The sequence below is a fragment of the Phyllostomus hastatus genome, unplaced genomic scaffold (assembly GCF_019186645.2).
Source record: "Phyllostomus hastatus isolate PE091 unplaced genomic scaffold, TTU_PhHast_1.1 phas_scaffold_193, whole genome shotgun sequence".
Lineage (NCBI taxonomy): Eukaryota > Metazoa > Chordata > Mammalia > Chiroptera > Phyllostomidae > Phyllostomus > Phyllostomus hastatus.
Genome location: NW_025334015.1, coordinates 4,877,965 through 4,891,381, shown reverse-complemented (window position 1 = coordinate 4,891,381; position 13,417 = coordinate 4,877,965). Strand labels below are relative to the sequence as shown.

At 46.0% G+C, this 13,417-nt stretch overlaps 1 protein-coding gene across 1 annotated transcript in view; it reads left to right on the top strand.

The window, feature by feature from the left end:
* GRAMD1B (GRAM domain containing 1B) overlaps window positions 1-13,417 on the top strand; it is a 169,739-nt gene that overhangs the window by 806 nt on the left and 155,516 nt on the right. The gene's annotated exons all lie outside the window — the stretch shown is intronic.

The window sequence follows — 13,417 nt, the reverse complement described above, 5'->3', positions numbered from 1 at the left end:
AAAACCCTTACCTCATAAGATTTTTGTGAGGCTTAAACGAGAAAATGCAGTGCGTGGCTGAAGAAATCTTAGGTTGACACTGACAATTTTTAGGACAATGGAACATTTCTAACCTATGCCTGATGGAAGCAGATTTTTGCGTTTGGTTCAAGTCCTCATCATTCTCTGTTAGCTTTGAAGGGAAAGGCTGAGAGCAGGGAAGCTGATTGTTGACAGGTATACTTTATTAAGCAGTGATGTTGAAAGTTGTGTATAAATCAAATAACACTTAAAATGCACTAGGGAAATTCCCCACATAAAGGAATTCTATGTGTGTAAAGCAAAGTCCTTTCCAAAAGCAAATAACCATTCTGTTGTAGCTTTTGTGCAAACCTACAAGTTGACAGGTTGGGAAGCTTTCTAGAGAGGTATGTGTGTTTCATGTAACTTCTTGCTCTGGGTGGGCTTATGAGGGAATTAAATGTGTAAAGAATGTTTTGGGGGGAAAAGAATGAGTGTTTGGACTCCTTGGTGCCATTTGTTCTTAAATTATTCTTTGCGGTGGAAATGAGGCAGGCTAGAAAAAAGGGAAAAATCCGAGGAGTGGAATGAGGAAGCAGGAACAGATGCCTCTTACTTGAGTCTCCCCCACCCCATTCCCCATCCCCCGTCACCTCCCAGCACCATCAGAGGGAAATACAGTTCAGGGGCTGGCTACCCCTGCGGTGTTCTGGTGGTATTGTTGGTCGGTGGTCTTGGAAGTCACAACAACAGGAGTCCCTCCCCCCGGAAGGCGGAGTCAGAATTTGGTGCCACAAACCTGAGGGACAACCCCTGGGCCCCGGGAAACACACACAGTCCCAAGAGCTAATTAACCATGGAAGAGGGCTGGGTCCACAGTCCTGTTCACTTCTTCCTCAGTGGCACTGGGCCTGGCTTCTTTTTTCTGTCTCTATTTGAATAAAACTTGCTTTATTCTCACTCCCATTTGTCCTTGAAATCTTTCCTGGCGAATCAAGAACCAGGTGGCCCCACACCGAAGGTCCCCAACCAGAAGCAGCCGGATAACAAAAATACTACTTCCAAAGCAGCGCTGGGGAGAATTTGACCAAAAGACAGTGTGGTTTACAGAAAGAAGTTTGAGCTCCAGCCTTACAACCTTGGTCCAAGATTTCCCCTTCTGGTGCCCCTGTTTCTCACCTGTGGACACTGGTGGGACAGGGCAGGGGAAGGATGGGCGTTTTACTCTGAGATTTCTTTCAGAACTCTGGTTCTGTCAGCTAAGGAAGGACTATTGCTCATAAAATTTTCCAACTCTCAGTCCTCCAAAAGCACCAGCTTACATCACTGGGCAGTTGAAGGTGAGGGAAATGAAGTGCTTTCTTTTTCCTAAAAATGCTTAATGTTTAGTGATATTGTTACAGAACAAACAAGGGGGGGCCTGGGACGATATACTATTATTGAAAGAAGGCCCCGGGTCCGTTATGTCCACCACCCTAGGAAAGACGTCTCTCAATGCCAGAGATTCGTGAAAAGGAAAGGAAATGTTTATTTAATGCTATACTAACTTAAAGTAGTGACCTAATGTCTTTATCAAAAATCCTAAAGTCCCTAAAAACACCCACAAACACACACAGTCCTTCCTTCCTTCCCCCCTTTGCCCAGTCCAGAGTACCGTATCTCAGGAAAGGAAATAGAAGTCCATGGCTCAGGCAGTCCTCTGGTTCTTAGTTAGTACTCCATCTTGACTGGGAGACCTCCCTGGGTTCCCGGCACCCTCGGCTGAGTCGCCAGGACCTCTGGTAAAACCAGGTGGTGGTTCCCCCTTCTAAAGCTGTGGGGGTCCCCACTCTGCCAGGCCGCGTGGTTCTCTCTCTCAGGGCTGTGGGAAGGGAGAGTCCCACTCTGTCCAGGCCGCGTGGTTCTCCCCCAATCGCTGCCGTGTCTGGGTTTAAATCCCCCGCGCCAATCTTCTTCTGCAGCCCCATTTCTGACTCCTCCTACACTTGGGCACACTTGCCCTCAATCTGCTGTCTTCTCCAGCTTTTCTGGTCGCCATTGTGGGTCTGGGCAGGTGTCACCCCATGTCCTGGAGCCAATCTTCTCCCAGCTCCCACGCAGGCGCTGTAACTCAGGGGACCTGCCTCCCAGGTCCCATCTTGGGGTGGAGGTCCCTTTCCATCCCCCTGGCCTTGAGCATGGCCATAGCTATTTAGCATATCTAAGTGACCAGCCAAAGTCTATAGGTATGCTAAATGACCATGCCATGGATTAGCTGCAAAGCTGCCCTGCATGTTCTTGCTCTGTGTGCCCCTTCCCCCAACTCACACCTGTAGGGGAAGGGGTGAAGACACCTTAAAATCTCCTGGACACTTTGAGATCTGGACCCCATTTCAAATGCCTATTTGGGGTCCCCCCTCTTGGCTGCACCCTGTAACAATATTTCATGTTTATTTGGGTGCTCAAAGTTATTCAACAAGGGTCTTCCTCAGAGTGTGACTTATTGAGATTAATTGAATAAAAATGTTCATACAGGCAAAGGAACAATCTATTTTAATAAATTCCTTTTGTAAAACGAATGATTTGTATTATATGATCATTCCAACTCATACATTTAAAAAATCTGCATTTTCATACACCAGGTTTCCTTAAAGCCAATTGCTTTTTTTTTTTTAAAGTATGTTTTATTGGCCCTGGCTGATGCAGCTCAATGGATTGAGTGCCGGCATGCAAACCAAAGGGTTGCTGGTTCGATTCCCAGTCAGAGCACATGCCTGAGTTGTGGGCCAGGCTCCCAGTGGGGGGGACACATGTGAGAAGCAACCACACATTAATGTTTCTCTCCCTCTCTTTTTCCCTCCCTTCCCCTCTCTCTCAAAATAAATAAATGCAATCTTTAAAAATAAATAAATAAAGTATATTTTATTGATTATGCTATTACAGTTGTCCCATTTTTTTCTCCCTTTTATTCCTCTTGCCCTGCACGCCCCCACCAGCATTTCCTACCCGACTTAGTTCATGTCCATGGGTCGTACATATAAGTTCTTTGGCTTCTCCATTTCCTACACTACTCTTAACTTCCCCCATCTATTTTATACTTACCAATTATGCTTCTTAATCCCTGTACCTTCCCCCCTTCTCCCCCCACCCCCTCCCACTGATAATCCTCATATAACCTCCATTTCTGTGATTCTGTTCCTGTTCTAGTTGTTTTTTTAGTTTGCTTTTGTTTTTAGGCTCAGTTGTTGATAGTTGTGAGTTTGTTGTCATTTTACTGTTTGTAGTTGTGATCTTCTTTTTCTTAAATAAGTCCTTTTAACATATCATATAGTAATGGCTTGGTGATGATGAACTCCTCTAACTTGACCTTATCTGGGGAACACTTTATCTGCCCTTCCATTCTAAATGATAGCTTTGCTGGATAGAGTAATCTTGGATGTAGGTCTTTGCCTTTCATGACTTGGAATACTTCTTTCCAGTTCCTTCTTGCCTGCAAGATTTCTTTTGTGAAATTAGCTAATAGTCTTATGAGAACTCCTTTGTAGGTAACTCTCTCCTTTCCTCTTGCTGATGTTAAGATTCTCTCCTTATCTTTAATCTTGGGTAGTGTAATTATGATGTGTCTTGCTGTGTTCCTTTTCGGATCCAACTTCTTTGGGACTCTCTGGGCTTCCTGGACTTGCATTTCTAGTACCTTCACCAGACTGGGGAAGTTTTCCTTCATTATTTTTTCAAATAAGTTTTCGATTTCTTGCTCTTCCTCTTCTTCTTCTGGCATACCTATGATACAGATATTGGAACATTTAAAGCTATCCCAGTTTCCTAAGCTTCTCCTCATTTTTTTGAATTCCTGTTTCTTCGTTCTGTTCTGGTTAAATGTTTATTTTTTCCTTCTGTTCCAAATCTTTGATTTGAATCCTGGCTTCCTTCCCTTCACCTGTTGGTTCCCTGTATATTTTTCTTTATTTCACTTTGCATAGCCTTCAGTTCTTCTTCTATTTTGCAACCATACTCAACCATTTCTGTGAGCATCCTGATTACCAGTGTTTTGAACTCTGCATCAGATAGGTTGGCTATGTCCTCATCACTTAGTTCTTTTTCTGGAATTTTGATCTGTTCTTTTATTTGGGCCATATTTCTTTGTCTCAGCATACCTATTATGTTGCAAGGGGCAGAGCCTTAGGTATTTTGCAGGGTGGGGCAACCCTCTTTGCTGTATTGTGGTGCTGTCTGTTGGGGAGGGGTCAGAGAGGGAACAATACCATTTGCTCGGCTCTCATCCCACATCAATTCACTTCCCTTGCTCCCCACAATCAGACTGTGCCTTTTCAGGTGCTGATTCCTAGGTGGGTAGACTTGTGTACATTCTAGGACCCTGTGGGCCTCACAAGAAGACTCTCCTATGGGTCTGGAAGTTTCTCCCACTGCCGCATCCCTCACAGATTTTTACAGTCAGAAGTTTTGAGGCTTTAGTTTCTCACACTGGAACCCTGGATTCTGTGGTTTGTCTCACTACCCAGTTGTTCCTTCTGGCTCATCTGCACCAAGTGTGGGATGACCAGTCTGCCAGCTGCTGTCTCACACACCCTGGTCTGCCATCACTCGGCTTTCTGTCTCTGCCCTCCCTATCAGTATGGGTGAATGTTTCTTTAACTCCTTGGTTGTCAGACTTCCATGCAGTTCAATTTTCTGGCCCTTCTGGTTGTTTTGTTTTGTTTTGTTTTGTTTTCTCAATTGGTTGTGATGCTTCTTCTGGTTGTATGAAGCAGCAAAGTGTATCTACCTATACCTCCTCCATCTTGGCCACAAACTCTCCAAGCAAATTGCTTAAACTTTTCCAGTTCATAGACTCAGAGCTACAATGGAGACTTTAGGGTTCACACAGCATGACCAATCTCCAAACCCCAATTCCAGGATATTAAAATGCCCTGAAGTCACTGGGTTGAGGCCAACTGTGAGATCAATCATCCAGAAGAGGGGTGGGTGGTGCAAGCACGGCCCTTGTGAATCAGGACAGCTCAGAGCACAGCCAGGGTGGAGGCAGAGGGACTGCTCTTGAAAAATGGGAACATCTGACAGTCAGACTTGCATGGATGTAAGAGCTCACACCCAATGCAGAATTTTACAGGAGCAAATTATTTACAGTTACTGCCTCCAGATGCATTCCTTGCAGAAAGATGAACAACTCGGGTGCAGCAGGAATGGTTGTCCAGAGCTGGATTACAGGGGCTGCTACTGAAAATCCTCCACTGAATCCAGCCTTCTTCAGCTTCTTTCTGTGTCATAACCAACAGTTCCCATTTTTTGTTTGAATTGTGTGTAAAAATTAATATTCCCTGGTACCTGGCAAACAGCTGTTTTACCGCATCAGAACTAGCTGGGCAGTTTTTACAGTGTCAGCATTATATCTCCAGGTAGTAAGTTACCACTGTTCTGCTCAATCCCAGAAGCAATTAGGAGCATGCCACTCAAAGCAGCTCAGCCTCTCTGGGTCTTGGTTTGCTTGCCTGCAAAAGGGGGCTATTCTTCTGCTTTAGGGGAGGTGCGTTCTGCTCAGAAATAAAAGCTCAGGTGGTGGTTTCGGCACTTGAAAGGAATCATTTCCTAGAGCTGTGGAGTCACTCTTTTTGAATGAGTTAAGCTGTCCACTCTTTGAGCCTTGGTCCTTGCAGTCAAAGCCCTGTATCATCTGGGAAGCCTTGCCTTTTTGATATGTGATTTTAGTAAATATCTGTTAAAATAAAAAAGTCCCCGTGTCTATGTTTTCTAATTTCAAAAACAGAATGAATAGTGGAGATAAAGTGATGATCAGACCAGGTCTTGGAAATCTTTGTCTCGTGGTTCTGAGATTTTGTAATAACCAGGATATAAACTCCTCCAGGACACAGACTTGTCTTCGGTACCCCTGTGTCCCAGCACCTAGAACATACCCTGCTCAAAAAAAATGTTGAACAACTGAACAAAAGAAGATTGATGGTAGATATTATCTCTTGCTCTCATCCCTCATCCAACTGAACATTCTGGTCCAGTCAACTGTTCTTTTTGTAATTCCAAGAATGCACCATGCCCTCTCTGACACGTCAGTGCCTTTGCACATGTGGTCCTATTACTGTAGGTAGTTAACTAGTTGTTAATAGTAAAAAGAGCAAAGGGAATTAGACACGGAGTTTAAGAAACTGGGGAGCATGAGACTGCTTGCTTCACCAGGAAGCTATAGCCTCACTCCCCAGGGGATCATAGCATTTCTCTGCCAAGAGGATTAACATTCTTTCTTCCCTGCTCTGGTAGTGGATTGTTAGGGAGGGGGGCATAGAGGGAGGTGCTTGACCATCCAGGCCTGTCAGCTTAACTAGGGGGTGGACCTATCAAAGGCTGCAAAAACTTGGGAAGATGATCAGCTATTTTGAAAAGGTACCTGGTCCGTCCCAAACCCAAACTAATATAATCCCAGGGGAGCAAAGAAGCCCTCTCTCTCTCCGTGACCCACACTCATCCGTTGTGTCTCTGCATTCTCTCTCACCTGGGAGCACAGGACCACGTGGGTCTGGCAGGTGCTGGGGCCCACAGCAGACTGCATGGACTCCAGTGGACTAAGCTTTAATATGAAGCAAAAGGGCTTTGCTGAGGACACAGTTGGACTCTCTCCATGGTGGGACAGGGGGCACACAGGCAGCCTTCCACACGAAGAAACCATCTTGCCCCAACATGGTCTCCACGCGAGTCCTTGGAATGTTTTCCTCACACTCCTGCAGAACAACCTGATCTCTGTGTGCAACAGTCCCTCTGCCTGGAAACACCGCCCCGTGGTTTACATGGACAGCCTTGGATAGGGGCTGCCTCCTCCCTAAAGTTCTCTCTGGATCAAGATGTCTCTCCTCTGGGCTCACACTGCATTTGACACAAGTGTCTATTGCAGTGGGTTTTCTTACCAAACTGCAGCTCTTGAATGGGTTTTCTGCTTCCCTCTCCCACCAGATTTGAAGCAACTGAGGCTAGGGTCATCTTTGGTGAGCATTTGAGAATTACTTTTTGGAATACATGAGTAGTTTCACAGAAACTTTCAGGCACCCTTTACAGTACCCAGTATTATGGCGTGTTTAGAGTTTGGACATATTAAATACTTTTTGATTGATTTGCTAGATTATCAGGTACTATCAAGCTTCAATTTTCTTAGTAGGTACAGGCAGAATTTCGTTTTAAATGGCATAATCACACCATCACATTTTGTTCCTTTGAAACATACATCTACCAACGATAAAAGACACACACACACTGATTTTTACACTCTCACTCCAGATCCTAGAAGAGTGTTTAACACAGACTGTTTGGTAGGAAATAGACGTCCCTCATTCCTTTCACTGCCTGATTTCCGGAGAGAGCAGTGCAATTTGTGCGGCCTGCACTTTTATTCATTCCCTACTTACCCTTCAACACACAGCAGCCGCATCCCTCCCCTGGAATTGCTTTCTCAGACATTGCCAGTGACCTAATGACAAAATCTAACACAATGATAGCAGCCTTCCTCCTGACTTTATTACAGCATTTGGCATTTTTTATCTTTTTGAAATGTGATGTATTTGAAAAGCATGCATTTTAAAGTTTTAAAGACTCTGGTTTAAATTTGTGCTCATCTGCCTCTTACTACCTGCACGAACTGGGCAAGTCACCTATTAAAATCAGTCACCCTCCTCAAATGGTGCTTTCAATGTCTGTTTTGGGTGGCTGAGACTCAAGTGGGATTCTGAGCATGGAGCACAGAGCCCAGGGCCTGGCAGGCAGTCGTCATTCAGTAAATGCTGCCTCCTTTCCTCCCGCGATGTCTGGATCATCACTTGTTCTCGGTTTTCTTCCAATTCACTTCTGTGAATAAGTCTTCACAGGCTTTTCTTTGCCTTGCCCACCTGTCTCATTCTGCATTTTTCTCCTGCCCAGTTTCAGATTTTCTGTTCTCTAAACTGAATAATGTGCTATGTATAAAGTTGCTATTCCAAAAACATGGACTGATTGGATACTAGTCTCTGAATTGGCCTCTGTATGTCCTCTCTCTTTTGCTTCTCCCATACACATTTCACACTGTCACCAGAATTGATGTTCTTCATATATAGGTTGATTATGTCACTGACCCCCCCAAAAACTTGGATAGCATCCCATTGTCTAAAGAATAAACTCCAAACTTTTAACACTCACTGCACGCTGACTCCCCTGGTGGTTCGGCCTTGTCTCCTCTGGCATCCTTCATGTGCCCTGACTTCTCTCCCTCTTTTCAAAAACCCTCCACCAGTCTGTGATTCCCAGTGCCTTTACTCAAACTGTTCCTTTATTCCAGCATACTTTATTCTTCTTTTCCACTGAAATTTATACTTTAAGTCTTTTTTAAAGATTTTATTTATTCATTTTTAGAGACAGGGGAAGAGAAAGAGAGGGAGAGAAAGATCAATGTGTGGTTGCCTCTGCACAACCCCCACCAGGGACCTGGCCTGCCACCCAAACATGTGTCCTGACTGCGAATTGAACTGGCGACCCTTTGGTTCATACTTTAAGTCTTAAATGCCAATTCCTCCATATAGTCTGCCTAGGTTGAACTTTCCCTGTAGTTAAAATGTATCTATATTTCCACTTACATCTTGTTTGCATTTATATTTTGCACTTAATTAACTCTGCCTTGCTAGACTGTATGCTCCGGTGCACACACTATTCCTTTTAAAAATTTTTGTTTATTGATTTTAGAGAGAGGGAGGAATGGGGAAAGAGGGAGAGAGAGAGAAACATTGCCTTGTTGTTCTACTTAATTATGCATTCATGCATTCATTGGTTGATTCTTGTATGTGCCCTGACTGGGGATCAAACCTGCAACCTTGGTGTATGGGGACAATTCTCTAACCAACTGAGCTACCAGGCCAGGGTCACACACTTTCTCTTATTCATCTTACTATACCACCAGCACTCAGTAAGGAGGCTCACACAATGCTCTAGCTTAACAATTCCTTATAGTATTACACTGAAATGAATATCAACATGAATATTGTTGATATACAATACCCTTCCCAACAAGGGTATTGTAAAGGAGACTTAATTGGATGTAATGAGGACTAACATTTACAGAGCACTTCCTATGTGCCAAGCACTGTTCTCATAGTGACAGCAACTCTCGAAGGGAGACTTTACAGATGAGAAACTGAGATACAGACAAGTTAAATAATTTATCCCCAAATCAAACAGCTAGTAAGTAGAGGAAAGGGGTTTAAAACTCAGACAGCATACCTTTGGATCTGTGTACTTAATGACTACTGGGTAGTACAGATAGTATTCGGGGGATCTTCCGAGGACAGCAGCAAAAGCATGCCACCTGCCTTCCTAGGGATGGGTGGCAAGGAGCCAAATGGAGCAGCCTCAGGAAGTCTGTTCCCACCCCAATTTGCACAAAGACTGTCCTTGTAAGATTGGGAGGACAAGGGATGATGTTGATCTGTGCCTTGGTATCCTGGTGTCAGGAGCAGGGGCAGCCAAATGTTGTGCATTCTTGTTAGCCTTTGGATGAGCAATTAAACCAGGGAGGCTTATCTGGTGACAGTCCTCCTGCAGTGACGTTACTGCTCACCCTGGCCCCTGCCAAAGGCCAACCTCGTGCATTCCCAAGGCTGAGAGCCTTCAGCGGCCCTCTGTCCTCAGGGACAGAGATTCCATACAAGGGCTGCAGCATTTTCTCCCTCTTTCTCAGAAAGAGAGGCTGGGTGTGGTGGCCAGTAAAATGTGTTTTATGCAGATTGTGTTGGCCAGCACTCTCCATCCTTCTCTAGCCACACAGACTCAGAATACTTTCCTCTGATGTCTTCAGCAGCCAGCTTCTCCATGGGAGAAATGAGGGAGGGATCTGTAAGAGTGACCAAAATGAGACACCATGGGGCTGGGGAAGCTTCCCCTCTCCAGTGCGTTCTCTCCACCCCATGCCCAGTCCCTTGCCCCATCACCCTACTGGCTGATCCCTAGATTTCTCTCTTAGTATGCAAGATATCAAAGCTGCTTGGGGGATCCATTGAGGTGCTTAGTATCCAATAACCAAAATTCCTGGGGCCAGGAATATGTCAGTTCAAATGAACTTTGTTTTAGGCATAAATGCATTGTCCTTCTTTTTTTAAGAGAAAATCTGGGCCTCACAGACCCATGATGAAAGGGTGGGGACTGGCCCTTAAGAGAGAACTCTGTCACTGCCTCTAACTAGGCTCTAGTTACCTGTAAAGGTGTGCAGAGGAAGTCACTCTCTAACCATTCTTGGTCACACACTCCAGTCCTTAACTGGCCTTACTGTCAGTAAATGTTTCTTATCTAAACTGAATCTCCCACACTGAACTCCACACCAACTCACTTTTTCTTGCTCAGCAGCACCAGGAGAGCTAGGGAGTAAAGTCTGAACACCCTTCCTTTTGTAGCTGAAGACAGCTCATAACACTGCTCTCATGGTATCTCTCACATTTCTGTCAGTGTCTCCTGGGTCCCCAACAGTGCCAAGTCCCACTGCCCATCTGCCCACTGCTGGCGTCCTTCCCTTGCCCCTGAGCCAGACCTCGGCTTGGCCATTCTGAATTCAGCACCCATATGGGAGGGGATACTCTCGTCTGTGCTTTTAGGAAATGCCTGCCCTTGCATCCCCTGGCAGGTGGGGCGGGGGCGGGGGGGGGGGGCCTGCCCTTTACCGCTCCCGCTTGGGTGTGCTCCCAGGAGAGGGCAAGCATCACAGCAGCTGTTTCTCGCTTATATTTCCTTCTGGAAACTTCAGCTGAACAATGGCCTCTGCGGTTTGTGGGTCTCCAGAAGTAATAGACAGGTGTTAGGTGTCTTGTGTCTGTAGAAAAGGAGCCTGAACAACTGAGAACAAACAACAGCTGCTTGGTAACACGAGCTCCTCGCACTTAAAGTCGGAGGCCTGACAACGGCTGGGGAAGGGGAGGCCAGTTTGGCTGGCCACCACCTGCCTGGGAGGCCAGAGGTGAGGTCAGTTTCCCAGAGAACCATGGAGTCCGCTGAGAGGGCTGAGAGCCAAATGTGGGAGAGAGGTGGGATTGGGAGAGAGGCTTGCAGAAGAATGCAGTGTCTGAGATTCTGAAACGCGTCGTGGACACCAGATACTTGCAGAAACAGTTTTTTAAAACTTTGCCTTTCCATTTTAACAATAAAATAACTGACATGTTATTTCATGATCTATCTGATAAAATCGGGGCTGTGAAAATGCTGGCGCTACCTGGGACCTGTTTTTCAGAGCTCACACTTTTGTTGGGATTTTGAGGGACATCTAATGGGTTTCGGAAGACCCGGGTTCAAGTTCTGGCTTTGTCTTTGAGTATTGTTGTTGTTATTTACCTATATCCTTGGATAAAGTTCTACCTTACTCCTAGGTTGCTGGGAAGATAAAATGTTATATAGGAAAGCCATTTACAAAAGTGTGAAGTGAAGTTTACTATACCAAACATACAGGACACTAGAGAGAATCAAAAGGAGAAACTTGGTTCTTCCCTTAAGGTGCTTATAGTCTAAACAGTATGGGTGGCTCACAGCTGCTGGACATGTCATTTTCCAGAGCAGTGTCCCTTGTACCATCTGACTTGATAGTGCTATAGTAAAAAGCAAACAGAAACAGCTGGGGCAGCGGGGCAGGGGATGTGTTTTGAACAGGGTTTTAATGGATGAAAAAGTTATGGCTTGAAGCAAACAGGGGACTGCAAGTGGAAGTGAGAGAGGGCAGTGTTAGAGACTTGAGGTGCTCTGGGTATCTGCCTCCCAGCCACGGGAAAGCATTTCAGACTTAGTTTGGAGGGGGTTTTTCCTCAGGCCAACTAAAAGGTAAATGATCACTCTCAACTCCTGCTGTCCCCAGGGCTTCCATGAAATCTCCTAGTACTTCAGATTTTTAGTCTGCCACCTAACGAGGATGGACAAAGTGGCTGAAGTGTGTAGGAGTGGGGAGCTGGTGCTCATTGTTCCTTTAAGAGGCATACATTTAAATTCAGAGTGCTGGCCATGAACTTCACTGGGGTGCTTCCTCCGAACCTCCCTTTCCCCAAAATACCCTTCCAGTCGTTTGGCCCCTCTATTGTGGATCCATGTGTCTGGTTTGTTTCTGGCCTCCAAGTGAAAGGTAGTACCCCAGCTTCCCTTCTCTCCTTAAACACCTGAGACGCCAGTCTCCTCAACAGGTAGGTTCCTTGAACTGGGAAGTTATCAGATCCCTGGCACAGCGCTTGTCCTTGGTGGAAATCCAAGGCATTGAGCAATCTGTGGTGCCTTGGTGTAGCTCTGGATCCTGAAGTTTGGAGTTACAGCTCAGCCTGGTCATTCCTGGAACTGGAGCCAGAGCTGGAGCCAGAGGAAGTGTCCTGCTTCTTGCCAGGCCTGACACCTGATGGGGAGAGGTTTCTTCTTTCTATGCCACCTCCGGAAGTCAAAATAGAGTAATGAAAAACTACCCTCAAGAGAGCCAGTGGCCGGATGTGGAGATTCAGAAATAAGATGAAGCTGATGTTCTGGGGAGTCATTTATGGATGGGCCCTCCCTTTGCTTTTTTGGCCATAGTATCTCTCTCCTGAGTGAAAAGTACTCCCCTGTTTCCTGCCACCTCTGGGAGGTTGTGCAATGTCACGATGCCTTTTACTCCCCGCTGTGTGTCATCACAGGGCACGGTGGACCCATGGCTACCTGTCACACTTGACATCTTGCTGAATTGCAGGGACATTTTCTCCTGCATTGAATTCTTGTGACCATTAGGGATGTGATTCTTCCCTCAGCTTTGGGACACTTGTGAAATGTTCCCATGACCTTCACCCTGGCAGAGAAGCTGGGCACCAGCTCCCAACCAGAAACTGGACTTACACAGGAACAGAGAAGATGAGTGTGGATTGAATGGTGTATTCTTTTCTGTTCCACCTGGTCTCTACTTGGGTTCTCATTTGCAGGACTGTCTGGAGAGGCAAACACACTGTGCTGGGAGGGAGGAGAATGGGGCCATAGAGCCTCTGCTCTGAAAACTGGGCTGGTTTAGACTCATTCTCAACAGAGCCTTCGGTAGGGTGCATCACTCCTAGAGCCACTCTCTCAGGTTGTACTTGGGTCTAGGGAGTGAGCAGGTCTGCACAGCTTAGGACACAGCAGGACTGACCCAAACTTTCTAGGCCCCATGAATGGGGACATACTAGACATTTTTGTGACCCAGTCCATGCCCCTTGCAGGTTGAAGCAGAATTGAATCATCCCCCAGGAATGCAAAGGGAGCAAGCACCCTCAGCCCCCTGATCCCCCTCAGAGCTTCCCTGGATGCTGTGCCTCTGGGTGCTCACCCTCTGATTGGATTCTTTGATTGGGATGGGGCTACGGTATTGCTGGGGTAGCTCGAGATGTACAGGGATCGTCCCTTTTCCTTACTGGTCCTGTGCATTCTGTGTCTTCAGATT